The sequence below is a fragment of the Megascapheus bottae genome, chromosome 22, assembly GCF_031878675.1.
Source record: "Megascapheus bottae isolate mThoBot1 chromosome 22, mThoBot2.hap1, whole genome shotgun sequence".
In the NCBI taxonomy this organism is placed as follows: domain Eukaryota; kingdom Metazoa; phylum Chordata; class Mammalia; order Rodentia; family Geomyidae; genus Megascapheus; species Megascapheus bottae.
The window spans coordinates 17,429,548-17,442,209 of NC_143530.1; the positions used below are offsets into that span (position 1 = coordinate 17,429,548).

Here is a 12,662-nt window from a genome sequence, read left to right on the forward strand (position 1 = left end):
GAAACATAGAAGTAGAGAATCTAAAGCAACTCAATTGGGAACAAGAATAGACAGGCACTGGGGAAGATTTTTTTTTTTTTTTTTGGTGGGTCATGGTGCATGAACTCTGCCTGGGCACTGTCCCTGAGCTCTTCAGCTCAAGGCTACCTCCCTACCCTTGAGCCAAGCCCCACTTCCTGTTTTCTAGAGCTTAAATGGAGATAAGAATCTCAAGGTTTTTTGTGCCCGGGGCTGGCTTTGAACCTTGATCCTCAGATCTCCTCCTCCTGAGTAGCTAGGATTACAGGTGGGAGCCACTGCACCCAGCTAGAAAATTTTTTTTCTCTTGAAAATTCATGGATAGACTATGCTAAAATAGTAGGAATGATAGGGTGATTTTCAGGTTAAGGATAGAGAAGTAGAGGCACAGAAACTGTCATCATAGAAAGAGAAGCAGCACAGATGGGTCACATGAATTCTGCAAGTCAGACACTTCCTAAAGACATAATTGCAGGTGGATGTACAAAGGTTCCGTGACAGACAGGCCTCAACCTGCTCTGCTATTTACTAGCTGAGTAATTTTGGAAACATTACCAGATTTCCCTCTTCTACCTGACACCATATCTGTAAATACAGGCAATGCATGTTGGGGAGGTCAGATGAAGGGCCTGAGAACTGTCCCTTAGCTTTTTCACTCAAGGCTACCATTTGAGGTGCACCTCCACTTCAGGCTTTTTGCTGGTTAACTGGAGCTACACCGACTTTCCTGCCTGGCTAGCTTCAAACTTCAATCCTCAGATCTCAGCCTCCTGAATAGCTAGAATTACAGGCCTGTCCCAAGAGCACCTCATCACCATTACATCTTCAAAGATTAGTTTGAAATCTGCTTTCAATGTCTCTGACATTTGTATAAAACTTGTGAATCATTGCAAACATTTCTAGAAACTTGCTTGGTATACCATCAGCAAACATACAATAGTCCACGGCAAGAGCAAACCATCTGGGTCTCCTATTAGCATCCACACAGTATGAGGTAGATCTTCACCTGAGCGTGTTATGGTCAGGTTCTGATAGAACCAGAATTCTTATCTGAACTTAGTCACAATAACTATGCTACCTCATCCTATAACCCCAGAAAGGTGTAATAGACAAAGGGACCCCCAGCCACTCTTTTTCTAGTGACAATGCACCGGCTTTGCATTAGGGACCACTCACCTAAAAATCAAAAAGATATCCTTCCCAATGACTTCTCCCTAAACCCACTTCATAACTTTTTTTTTTCTTTTTCTAAGCCACCTAAGGCAGGAAGAGAGGAGGTGATTTTGGAAATCTGATCCCAAATCAAAATAGCAAGGCATTTTAGCTTATCCTACATAGCCAGGTGAGGAAAGACCCATCATTTTTACATAATAAATATGGAAATTTAACTCAACTTACTATGGATGAATTTATTTGAATTCCTAACTCTCAGTTTCTAAAGCCATGTCTTTCCAGCACCCATTGAGATGAGCCTTTTTCTCATCAATACTCCAAACCAGCCATAGTAGGCTCAGATGACTGTTTATTTATGTACTCAACCATCCTCTCAAATCCATACACCTTAAAGAGCCTGTCTGTGTCAAACATCATAGGTCAGTAACACAGAAAGAAGACAACTGCCTAATCTAAGTCTTTCCTTTTCATCACAGTATTTGATCTACTAACAGCGATTTTGGGCCTCAGACTGACAAAGACCTCTCTCTCTGAGCCACTATGACAAAAGGCTCTCCTTTGGCCACTGGTAGTCAAAGAAGCATGTCATGGTTATGATTCTGAACACAAATGCATGAATCTCCCTAGCTGAGAGCTCTTGGAGGAAAAGGTCTTGGTCATGAATATCACAGAGCTTCCCCACCGGAGGTACAAAGGTCTAATTTTATCTAAAAAATATTATAATTGCCTTATTAATTTTTAATTTTTAAACAGCTCCTTATCCAGTTGTTCCTTGTTTGCAGTAGCACAACGTTCAGGGACATGGATCTTTTTCTGACTGTAATCCCAACCCCCATCCACAGTACTATTAACTCACCCAAATTTGCATTAAATGACAGCACCATATGAAATGATAATCCAGAAAGAGGAATAAGTATCTCCACCCTCCACACACAGAGCTGTAAGACTAAAAGGAGATGAGCCTAAATATATTCCAAATTGGGGGGGGGGGAGATTCTACCGTTATTGTTTGTTTTGGTGCCAGTACTAGGGCCTAGGCACTGCCCATTAGCTTTTTCACTCAAGACTCTATCACTCTACCATTTGGGCCACAGCTCTACTTATGGGCATTTTAGTGGTTAATTGTACATAAAAGTCACAAATACTCCTGCCCCGTCTGGCTTTGAAATGAGATCTTTCAATCTTAGCCTCCTGATGAGCCATCAGTACCCACTAAATTTGGCTGACTTTTGAAAGCAAGTTTATTGAATCTCTTCAGTATTAAAGATCAAAAATAGCTTAATTGTAAGTAACTAAAATACAAATTTAATATTTCATGGATTATCTGGGGGAAACCAAGCTAAGTGAGGGATGCATAATCAGGCACTGATAGAAAATGATTGACCCTGGGAAGGAAATGAACTAGAGCTGAGCTAACCAGACCAGGGAACCCTGTTACCACAAAAGAAAGCAGCCCTTCTCTAAGAGCTGAAGTGATGTATGATTGACTGAAAACCTCTAGTGGGGTGGAGAGGGAGGGAAGGAAGGTACATTAAAAAAAAAAAAAAAAAAAAAAAAACCTTTGCACATGGCACTGTCATGACAGGTGCCTTTATGACAAAGGTAAAAAATAAGGCTATTTTTTAGGGAAGAGGTTTAGGGATACATACCTATAATCTAAGCTACTAAGACAAATAGTAGGTAAATTGCAGTATGAGGCCAGGCCAAGCATAAAGTTAGCATAACTCCCTTCTCAAAAAGTAAGCTGGGTTTGGTGATTTACACCTGTAACCCTGGCTACATAGGAGGCAAAAGAAGGAAGATTATAGTCCAGCCCTGCCAAAGGAAAGAGAAAGGGGGGGGGCAGGGAGGGACAGGAAGAACAGGAAGAAAAGATGGAGGGGGAGAGGGTGGGAGAAAGGAAGGGGGAAGGCGAGGAAAAAGACCACAACTTTCCCTTTTCCTGGAAAGAAATGGGGCAAGACTAATGACCATGCTGTCAAAATAAATCAGAGCGCAGCTTTTTTCACAGGAAGATCTCACTCCCTGAAAGGGACAAGTCTTAAATAAGGAAAAGTGTGCTGGTTACACTTAGAAAAAGTCCCAGCACCAGAAAGATGGGGAGGATGGGGAGGCTTTGAAGTCATATTTAAAATCTGTGACAGGTGACAGTCACAAAGAAGTGAAGTCAAAATGATAAGGCACAGTAGGGAAAAGTTCTGTGAAGATCACGGCTAATGCTACTATTGTTACTGATGAATACATTTTCTTTAATGATAGTGTCGTGCTATGTAGCTCAGGCTGGCCATGAACTTATGAATTTCCTGCTTCAGTTTCCTGAGGGATTATAAACACAAACCACCATGCTCAGATAATAAATAATATACTTTTGGGAAAATACCATGTTAATTTTTCTCCTATATATTTCTGCACTCTTTTTCTTTTGCCATTTTATTATGAATTGTTTCAAATATATAGAAAATTGTGAACAATAAACACTCAACTCATTCCCACCTTGTTTCTACAATTTATACTTCTTCATTCCCTTGTCACTATCTAGTATTTATGAACTTGTGTTTACAGATGAAGAGTACGGGAAATGACAGCCTTACATTCCTCCCTGCCCCCATGGTCTTGTTTATCTTCCCAGAAAGAGTAAGGAGGAAAAGGTAGAATCTAGCCCTGACTGGTAACTCGGTGGTATCAAAATACTCTAGGAGTGACAAAGTGCCATCACTAATCTCTAGTTTTGCAGAAGGGGAAACCGAGGCACAAGAAAATAAAATGATCCACCCCAAGTCATATAACTAACTAGTGAGGGCTAAAGTCATGAAATCAGGAAGGCACTTGGATAAGTCTTTCAATCAGTAGAATACAAAGAAGGAAGTAAGAGGTCATTTAGGAATACACAAAATTAACATTACTTGTGACTTTGGTTTAGGGGCTGGTTTTTGGCAGCCACTGTGGCAAATGGTGATTTATACAGGTGATTAAGTCACATTCTTTCCCGTTAGCCAATTTAATGGTGTTGGAGGGATGCATTTATCTATCTATCTATCTATCTATCTATTTATTTATTTATTTATTTATGGTGGTGGTGGTGGTGGTGGTATTTGCACTTACTAGGCAGACAATCTATCCTTTCCCTGCCTACACCCCTTTTTGAATAAGGTCTTATATTTTTATTCAGGCTCTCTTGGCCTATATTCCAGTCCTTCTGTTTATGCTTCCCACATAGCTGAGATGGCAGGTACAAATCACCTCACTTAGGTTTTTATTGTTTCAGTCGGTTCAGTCAACTTTTTGCCTGGATTGGGCTTGCACCAGGATCCTCCTGATCTCAGCTTCCCAGGGGAGCTAGTACCACAAAGATTAAGGCATGAACTACCTACCACACCAGAGGTGGTGCTGTGGCTCAAGTGGTAGAGCCCTAGCCTTGAGAAAATCCAGGGACAGTGCTCAGGCCCTGAGCCCAAGCCCAGGACTAGGAAAAAAAAAAAAAAAAAAGATTAAAATATATTGCTTCCTCAATATTTTCCTTGTTTATTTTTAATTATCCCATCTTAATTTATCAGCACATGACAGAAATGAAAATTAAAACCTCAGAAGAGACAGGGACTTAACCCAGGAAGCTCCTATCATTGTATGGCCACATAGCTCTTTGCACTACTATCTGCTGGCTTGTGCTTTAAGAGTACAAATTGTTGGGATGGGGTTTGTGTGTGAGGAACTCACCAGAGGACATTATGGAATGCAGAAACAAGCAACTACTGTGACATCAATAGTCAATGCTGCTGGAATGACAGGAAAAAAAAATTCTTTTCTTTTTCTTTTTTTTTTTTTTTTTTTTTGCCAGTCCTGAGCTTGAGCTCAGGGCCTGAGCACTGTCCTTGGACTTTCTCAAGGCTAGAGCTCTACCACTTGAGCCTCAGCACCACTTTCAGCTTTTTTCTATGTATGTAGTACCGAGGAATCAAACCTGGGTCTTCGTGCATGCTAGGCATGCCCTCTACCACTAGGCCAAACTCCTGGCCCCAGGAAAAAATTTCTTATACAAAGATACACTCTGTAATAAATGGGTTAAAGCCACTGGAAATTTAGAAACTTTGTGTTTCAGGCTTATGCGTGTTTGGGTGTTTGGGCTAGGCAAGGCTCCTCCCTACCCACGAATGAAGAAAGGTATTCAAGTTCATAGAAGCTCTTTTTGCTTGACCTTTAGTATGGGCCATTTCTGGATCGATATTTGTATGTACAAGATTGTTAACAGTCTATCTTCTCAGAGAAAAGGAGCCAATCCCTGGGAGTTGGCAATTTTGCTTCTCCTGTTATCCAATTTTAAAATGTAGCACTGTTTTTTTTAATGTATTTGTTTATAGATGCATAGTCATTTATTCTGGGGCCCTCTTTGTATATTGTTGCTTATATTCAATCAGTGGTCTTTGCAGCATCATAAATCACTCTTTGTAGCTACCCTAGCATTACTGTTATATGGTCATGGTACCCAAAAGGAAGTAGAGCCAAGACAAATGCACCTATTTTCCTATTGTGGGAAGAGGTAGAACTCCAAGTTTGTGCTTTGACTTGTCAGGTTATCAGAAAGTTATTCCTAAGTATCATTCTTATTTCAAAAGTTTGAAAATAAGAATAGAATGACTTACTAAGGACTGTACAATTGAAAAGTTCTCATGGAGGAAAAGAGAATTAAGAGTTCTACTGCATCCTGCTCACTGCCACAATTATTATGTCACCTGTTTAATGATTCTCTCCATGGAAGAAACCAACCCTTTTGCTAAATACTGTATACTGAGTGCCATGATTACAGATACATACCAGGCAACAAAGATTGCTGGGAGGAAAGGAGAGAGGAAGAGAGAAGGATAGGAAGGAACAGGGAAGAGAAGGGAGGAAAGAAAAAGATAAGAAGGAAAGAAAGTCAGAAGGGAGGAAGAGAGGAAAAGAAGGAAGGGGGAGGGAAAGAAAAGGGATGAGGGAAAAGAAAAAGTGTAAAAGGAAAGGCAGAATCCTTTTTCTTTATACACACTAGATACAAATATTACCCAATAGTTTGCTTGTACAGATAAGCATTACTTTTATTAAGAGAATAGTATTTTCAGATTTAAAAAGTAATTTATATTATTTGACCACTATATTACTTTTTGCCACAAGAAAGTAAATGAATATATTTTCTAGATGAGACTAATAGAAGCCATTTCTCCCCTTCAGAAAGGCTTTGAGATTTTTCAAGTGTATTACCACGACCTGCATCTGAAGCATTCAGTCCCAGGGATCTGAGCCACTACCTGGTGACAAGCCAGGAGGAAATAAGCAGAGTGATACCATTTGTAAAACATGTCACATACAAACTAGCTGACAGGCTCAGGTCTGCTTAGCATATAAGAAAAAAAGACATGAGTGACAGGAAAACTATCAAATACTGGCAGGATCACAATATTGGGAGAGTAAATATTTTCCTGTAAACCTACTGGAACCAATGTGTACAATCTACAGGAAGAAAGTAGTATTTCAGCTTGATATAACTTTGAAGTCTTATTGACTATTTTAGTATGTCAAAAGGATGAAAGTATGCCAGGGACAGATTTTTTTAGTTCAAATTGTAAAACTCAAAATTGAAAGGCTACAGAAGAGGAAACATTGTTAAACAAGTCAGAATCCATACCTGAATTCACATCTGTAACCTTCAGGAGGCTGAGATCTGCGGATCAAAGTTCAAAGCCAGCCCAGGCAGGAAAAGTCCCTGAGATTCTTCTCTCCAAGTAAAGTCATGGCTCAAGTAGTACAGTGTTAGTCTTGATCAAAAAAGCAGAGAGCTCAGGCGCAGCAGGCATGCACACATGCACATGAACACACGTGTACACACACACTCTCTCTCTCTCTCCTCTCTCTCTCTCTCTCTCTCTCTCTCTCTCTCTCTCTCTCTCTCTCTCTCTCTCTCTGCAGTGAGTCCTAGTTCTGTACTGCGTAAGCTAACTTTGGGGTAATGTATGCATGCTTCCATGCATGCCTGTATGTGGTGTAACTTGCCTATGTAGCTTATGAAGCCCTCCTCATGTGACTAGTGCAGCTGAGGAGCCAGTGAGTTAAACAGAACTTTTCATTCTATCTCATATTTTTTACTCATGCAGTTCATTGAGACCACCACATATGGCCCTGGCCCTTCCTACTGAATAGTAAACTTTTAAACTTTCCTTTCTGAGCTGTTGAAGGGGCCAAATTCCAGACACACCTCCCTCCATCATCCTCAGGAAGATCTCCATGATATCTGCTCAAGTATATGAGAAGAGGGATGAAAATATGAGTCCAGCAACCTAAGGTCCTTAGGACTCCTGCCAGCTCTTACCTATCCACCTTACCATCACCATCTTACCTTTTGAGAGATTAGAGTCAGATTCCACATTCAAGTAGGGCAGTATAATGGCCAATGTTCATGGAAGAGCCATGTCCTTGGAGACCAATTACCCTACCTACATATCACCAGCCAACAACCCCAACTCAAAGAAACTAGGAAATTATTAGTGAAATATTCATCATTAATGACTATGAATTTTCTCCTGGTAGAGCACAAATAGTCATGTCTCAATGACCTTCTTCTAGAAATACACCAGGTTTACTTTAGCTTTCAAACCAAATTATGTAACCAACCCCCGAAAGTAGGGTGAGGTAGAGGCTCAGTGGTAGAGCATGTGCTTAGCCTATTTGAGTCCCCAGAAAACAAACACACACACACACACTTTTAAAACATTTAGGCTTTAAAACATGAACAGGAAATGCCAATAACAGGAATACTAATGGAAGTTTAAGCATATCTTACTAACTTATTAGTAAATCAATTATCACAGTACTAGAGAACATAACCTCAAAAGGGTAAAATGATGGAGACTTGCCTAATCACAATGACTCATTTTAGGAAGAAGTTCCTGTCATATCCAAGAGAAATAGTCATTTTTGTACTACCCTATTTTCGCCTTCTAAAAAACAACAAAAAAAAAAAAAACACCTCAACAATCGCCACCAGAAAAATCTTAACACTTTACAAGCCAATCATCTGTTGAACAACTAAGTGTCACACAGGAAATTTCCCAACATAGGAAAGTCAGTGTCTGCTTGCTGATTCATTTTCTCTCTATTGACACATGGTCCAGCTGTGTAGCCAAGGCCAGCCTTGAACTTGCCATTCTTTGTTGTTGGTTTGTTTGGTTGTGTTTTTATTTCCTTGTGTTGATGATACTGGGGCTTGAATTCAGGGACTGGGTGCTATTGTTCTTTAGATCTTCTATTCAATGCCAGCATTCTACCATAGATCTACTTCCTGTGTAGGCTGCTTTGAACCCTGAGCATCAGATCTCAGGCTTCTGATTTTTCCTCAACTATATTCTGCCAGTACTGCTGCAACCCATGTCACCTTTAGCTTGCCTGCCCTGCTTAGTACGTTCTGGTCATGGCACACAGGCTGAATGCATTATCGGTTCCCTCTCATGCTGACTCAGACATCAACATCAATCACAGTCAGAACAACAACAACAAAAAAAAACTAATATAATGATAATAATAATAATAATGCTTCACCCATTTAACTATAGTAATTAGCCAGACTGTAGACAAAAGAAGCAATCAGCAACTTCCAAGCTGACTAAACCTTTAAGTAGCTAACACTTCCCAGGAAAAGAGATATTGACTTAAAGAGGATAGTTCCATCGTTTTCAAACATTAAATGAAAGGCTGAAAGGCAGATTCCTTTAAGTTGGCTTAAAGACTTCTAATAAGAGATGTAAATCTTTCTCTTGTCTTCTGAAATAAAACTGCCTTTTCAATCCAAAAGGGATATACTGGGCTCAACAGCAGCTGAGCTAGCAAGTCAAACAAATGAGAAGTCCTGAGTTCAAACCCCACTAATAGCACACATACCCTGAAAAAAGTATAGTCTGCAAATTAAATGCCTTGTATAGAGCTGGGAATGTGGCTTAGTGGCAGAGTACTTGCCTAGCATGCATGAAGCTCTGGGTTCAATTCCTCAGTACCATATAAACAGAAAAGGCCAGGAGTGGTGCTGTGGCTCAAGTGGTAGAACACTAGCCTTGAGCACAAAGAGGCTCAGAGTTTGAGTTCAAGCCCCAAGATCTGCCAAATAAATGTATAAATAAATGCACTGTCAGAGAAAAAAGTAGCATCACAGAAGATACATATCGAGTTGCATTTTTAGCATTATGGTTCGCACCTATTGCCTATTAATTTTGTGCCAGTTATTGATTTCTTAAAAATGGATGAATTATAATGGCCAGTATAATATAAGCTATGTATAGAATTTATACTTTATTTATAGTAATTTATTTAACCTTTAGGACAACCATATCAAGTGGGTTCATGTTCTGCTTTAAAATTCCTGTATTAACAATATTCAAAAGTCACAAGGTATCACATTATAGGGAACAAAATAAATTTTATGACCTTCTGTCACACAAGGCTGCTGTAAATGGCTATGTGACTGGCAACATAATCAGATGTGTGAATTCTCAAGCTATATGTGTCCCAAATTCCTATGATTAATCTCATCTACCAGGTACAAGTCAAACATGCTTGGGAGAAAGGAAGTCCAGAAGACTATCTATAACCAATTTTTAACAAAATATTAATTTTGTCACTTCTGTTATCAAATCTGCTAATTAAGTAGCCAGTCAGATTGATGCTTCTTTTTTCTCCCTTCCCATCCAATGCCCTCCCCACCCATCTTTGTAAAAGGTGTTAATGGACCAAAAATAATAGTCTAAACCCCAGAATAAGCTTCAGACAGCAATAATCAGTCCAGGAAAAGCTCAACTGCAGATGATAAAATCTTACTAATTTGCTCCATGAATGAGGCCATTTCTCGCGTTAGTGCTGTCTGACCCAAAAATTCAAGGTAAAGTATTCATAAATTAATATATCCCGCTATTAAACGAACACATATTTGTACATAGAATAAGTGTTTTTCTAGAGCTGCCTATGTGGCTCACAAAGACCCAGAGTTCAAACCCCAGGACTGTCACTCCAAAGTTTTCTAAATGATACCTATCGATGAATGAGAGAGTCCCTCAGAACCAGGCGCCAGTGGCTTACACTTGTAATCCTAGCTATTCAAGAGGCTCAGATGATCAAGGTTCAAAGCCAGTAGGGGCACTAACATTTGTGAGACTCTTATCTCCAATTAACCACCAGAAAACCACCAGAAGTGGGGGTATGGCCCAGGAATAGAGCGCTAGCCTTGAGCTACAGAGCCCAGGCCCAGAGTTCAAGCCTACGACTGACTGAAAAAAGAAAGAAAAAAAAATTCCTCAGCACTCACCTGCCTGCTTCAAGTCCTTGTTTCCTAGTCCACAAAGGTACCAGAGCAATCATCTAAAACACAAATATAACTATGCCGTCTAACTATTTGAGTCACCTTTACAGACTTGTCCACACTGCACTAGTTTATTTGGGGACAAAGCCTGTGGCGGAGGACATGGCGTGATAAGGCACCACTGTGCCTGTATCAGCCCAGCTTAGACAAACAAGAACACTATTCTGTTACTTTTTGCCAGTGCTGAGGCTCAGATTGCCCTTGTCACTGACAACATCCGTCCCAGTGCCAAAGGTAAGAATTTCAATGAAGACACAATCAAAGGCCCTGCAAGGTAGTCTAGCTTCTCTTGCATTCTCTTCTGTGCTACAGTGGCTTGAGTGATAGACAGGGCTGAGCTGAACTGACCCCCACCCCTGATCTAGTCCGAGGAGCTGTGTATGAAGCTATATGGGCACAACTTGTTTTCCTTAGTACTGGCTGAAAGCCATTTCAGTTCCAGGATTTGTTCTCAGAGTATTATTTCTGGAGCTGAGAGTCCAAGAACGTGTAGCTGCTGCCTTATCTCCATAATCTCAGGGATTTCCATCCTTCTTTACCTTGAGGAATTAAAAAGAAATCCTAGCAGGTACTGCTTCACTGCATGAGTACAAATTCTGCAATCATTGTTAATAATGGAGAACATTTGTTATGCAACTCACTTCTATTTATTTCCTTTTTTTTTTTTCCTCTTGGCAAGCCTAATTACAGTCATCCTCAAACACAAGAGGGCTTGGCCTTTTAACAGCCATCATGCCATTTTACTTTGACCATTTATCCATCCAAATATCCTGCAAACATTTATTGAAGACCCACAGCAAACTGAGTATTTTGCTAGATGTTAGCGATACAATCACAAATAGGACTACTTTCCCTTAAAAACATCATATTCTTTGAACCTCTGAATTATATTGATTTGGTTTCTCATGTGTAAAATTTTTTGGATAGGCACAACATTATTTTTACACATCTATGTGTGTCTATAATCTTGAGACATTTCCTGGCACCTTAAATACTACAATTTAAACCTACCTTATTCCCCCACTTACAGAGTCTTCATGACCTCAAAATAGAATTTTCCACATTTCAACACAAGACACTCATCAAGTAAAACTAGAAACAGCTTTTCCTCTAGATTTTACACCATAATAAACAACTGCCATGTCTGTGTTTTTATATTCTCTCACACATGGTATTTTCATCATTGAAATATTCATTCAACTGTATTTGGAAAGAAAGAAAGGAAAGAAGAAAAAAAAGGAAGAAAGAAAGAAAGAAAGAAAGAAAGAAAGAAAGAAAGAAAGATGGATGGAAGACAGAAAGATCCTATCTTATTTAGAATCTTTTACTATCATCCCCCATCTTAACCCAAAGTACTTCCTCTCCCTCAGAAAACTCTCCTAAAGCAGTATATTTGAATTTATATCATTATGTATAATAAACAGTGATGAGAGCCTCTTTATGCTTCAGTCTTTTCTACAGTCACCTGAACCCAAACCTTTCTGCTTTGAAGCCACTGTGTAAGCTATCTTTGCCCTCTCCCTTTTCCTCTCCCCTCCTCTTGCCTTCATGGATGAATGCGCTGATTCCCTGGAGTCCCATGTTCTCAGGTCACCATCACACCACTTAAGAGAACCACCTTCATTCTGTCTGCTATTCCATAATAGCTCCTGAGATCCCCAGCTATTTAACTTGCTGACTCCTGCCTAATCCAGTACTCTACATGCTCAATAGTCGTCCCATTCCAGGTCAGTGCAATTCTGCACCCATTTGGAGTCCGGAGCCTCTACCCTTCAGGAACTGCCCTTCCTAACTTTCGTCCAATCCCACAGGGATTCTAGGATCTAAGGAGAAATGTTTATTTGGTCTTCAGCCTTGTTGCTGGCATAGAGCCTTTCATATCCTAGAGATCTTCTAGATGATGATATACAAAGATCATCATGGTTTGGGGGCATAATAAACCCTTTTTCACACCTCCATCTACAGGCCAATGAAGTAGCTCCTGGAAGCCCCCTGAATAGTTTCAGGATAAGAGATGGTGGATGATAGGGGAACTAACCATGTGATTAGACAAACGGAATTTTCAGCAAACTTCTGGGGAGGAAATAGCGGAAGGAGATTA

The 12,662-nt window shown here is 40.0% G+C and overlaps 1 protein-coding gene across 6 annotated transcripts in view; it reads right to left on the reverse strand.

Moving 5' to 3' along the window:
• Window positions 1-12,662, reverse strand: part of Carmil1 (capping protein regulator and myosin 1 linker 1) — a 270,455-nt gene that overhangs the window by 176,548 nt on the left and 81,245 nt on the right. The gene's annotated exons all lie outside the window — the stretch shown is intronic.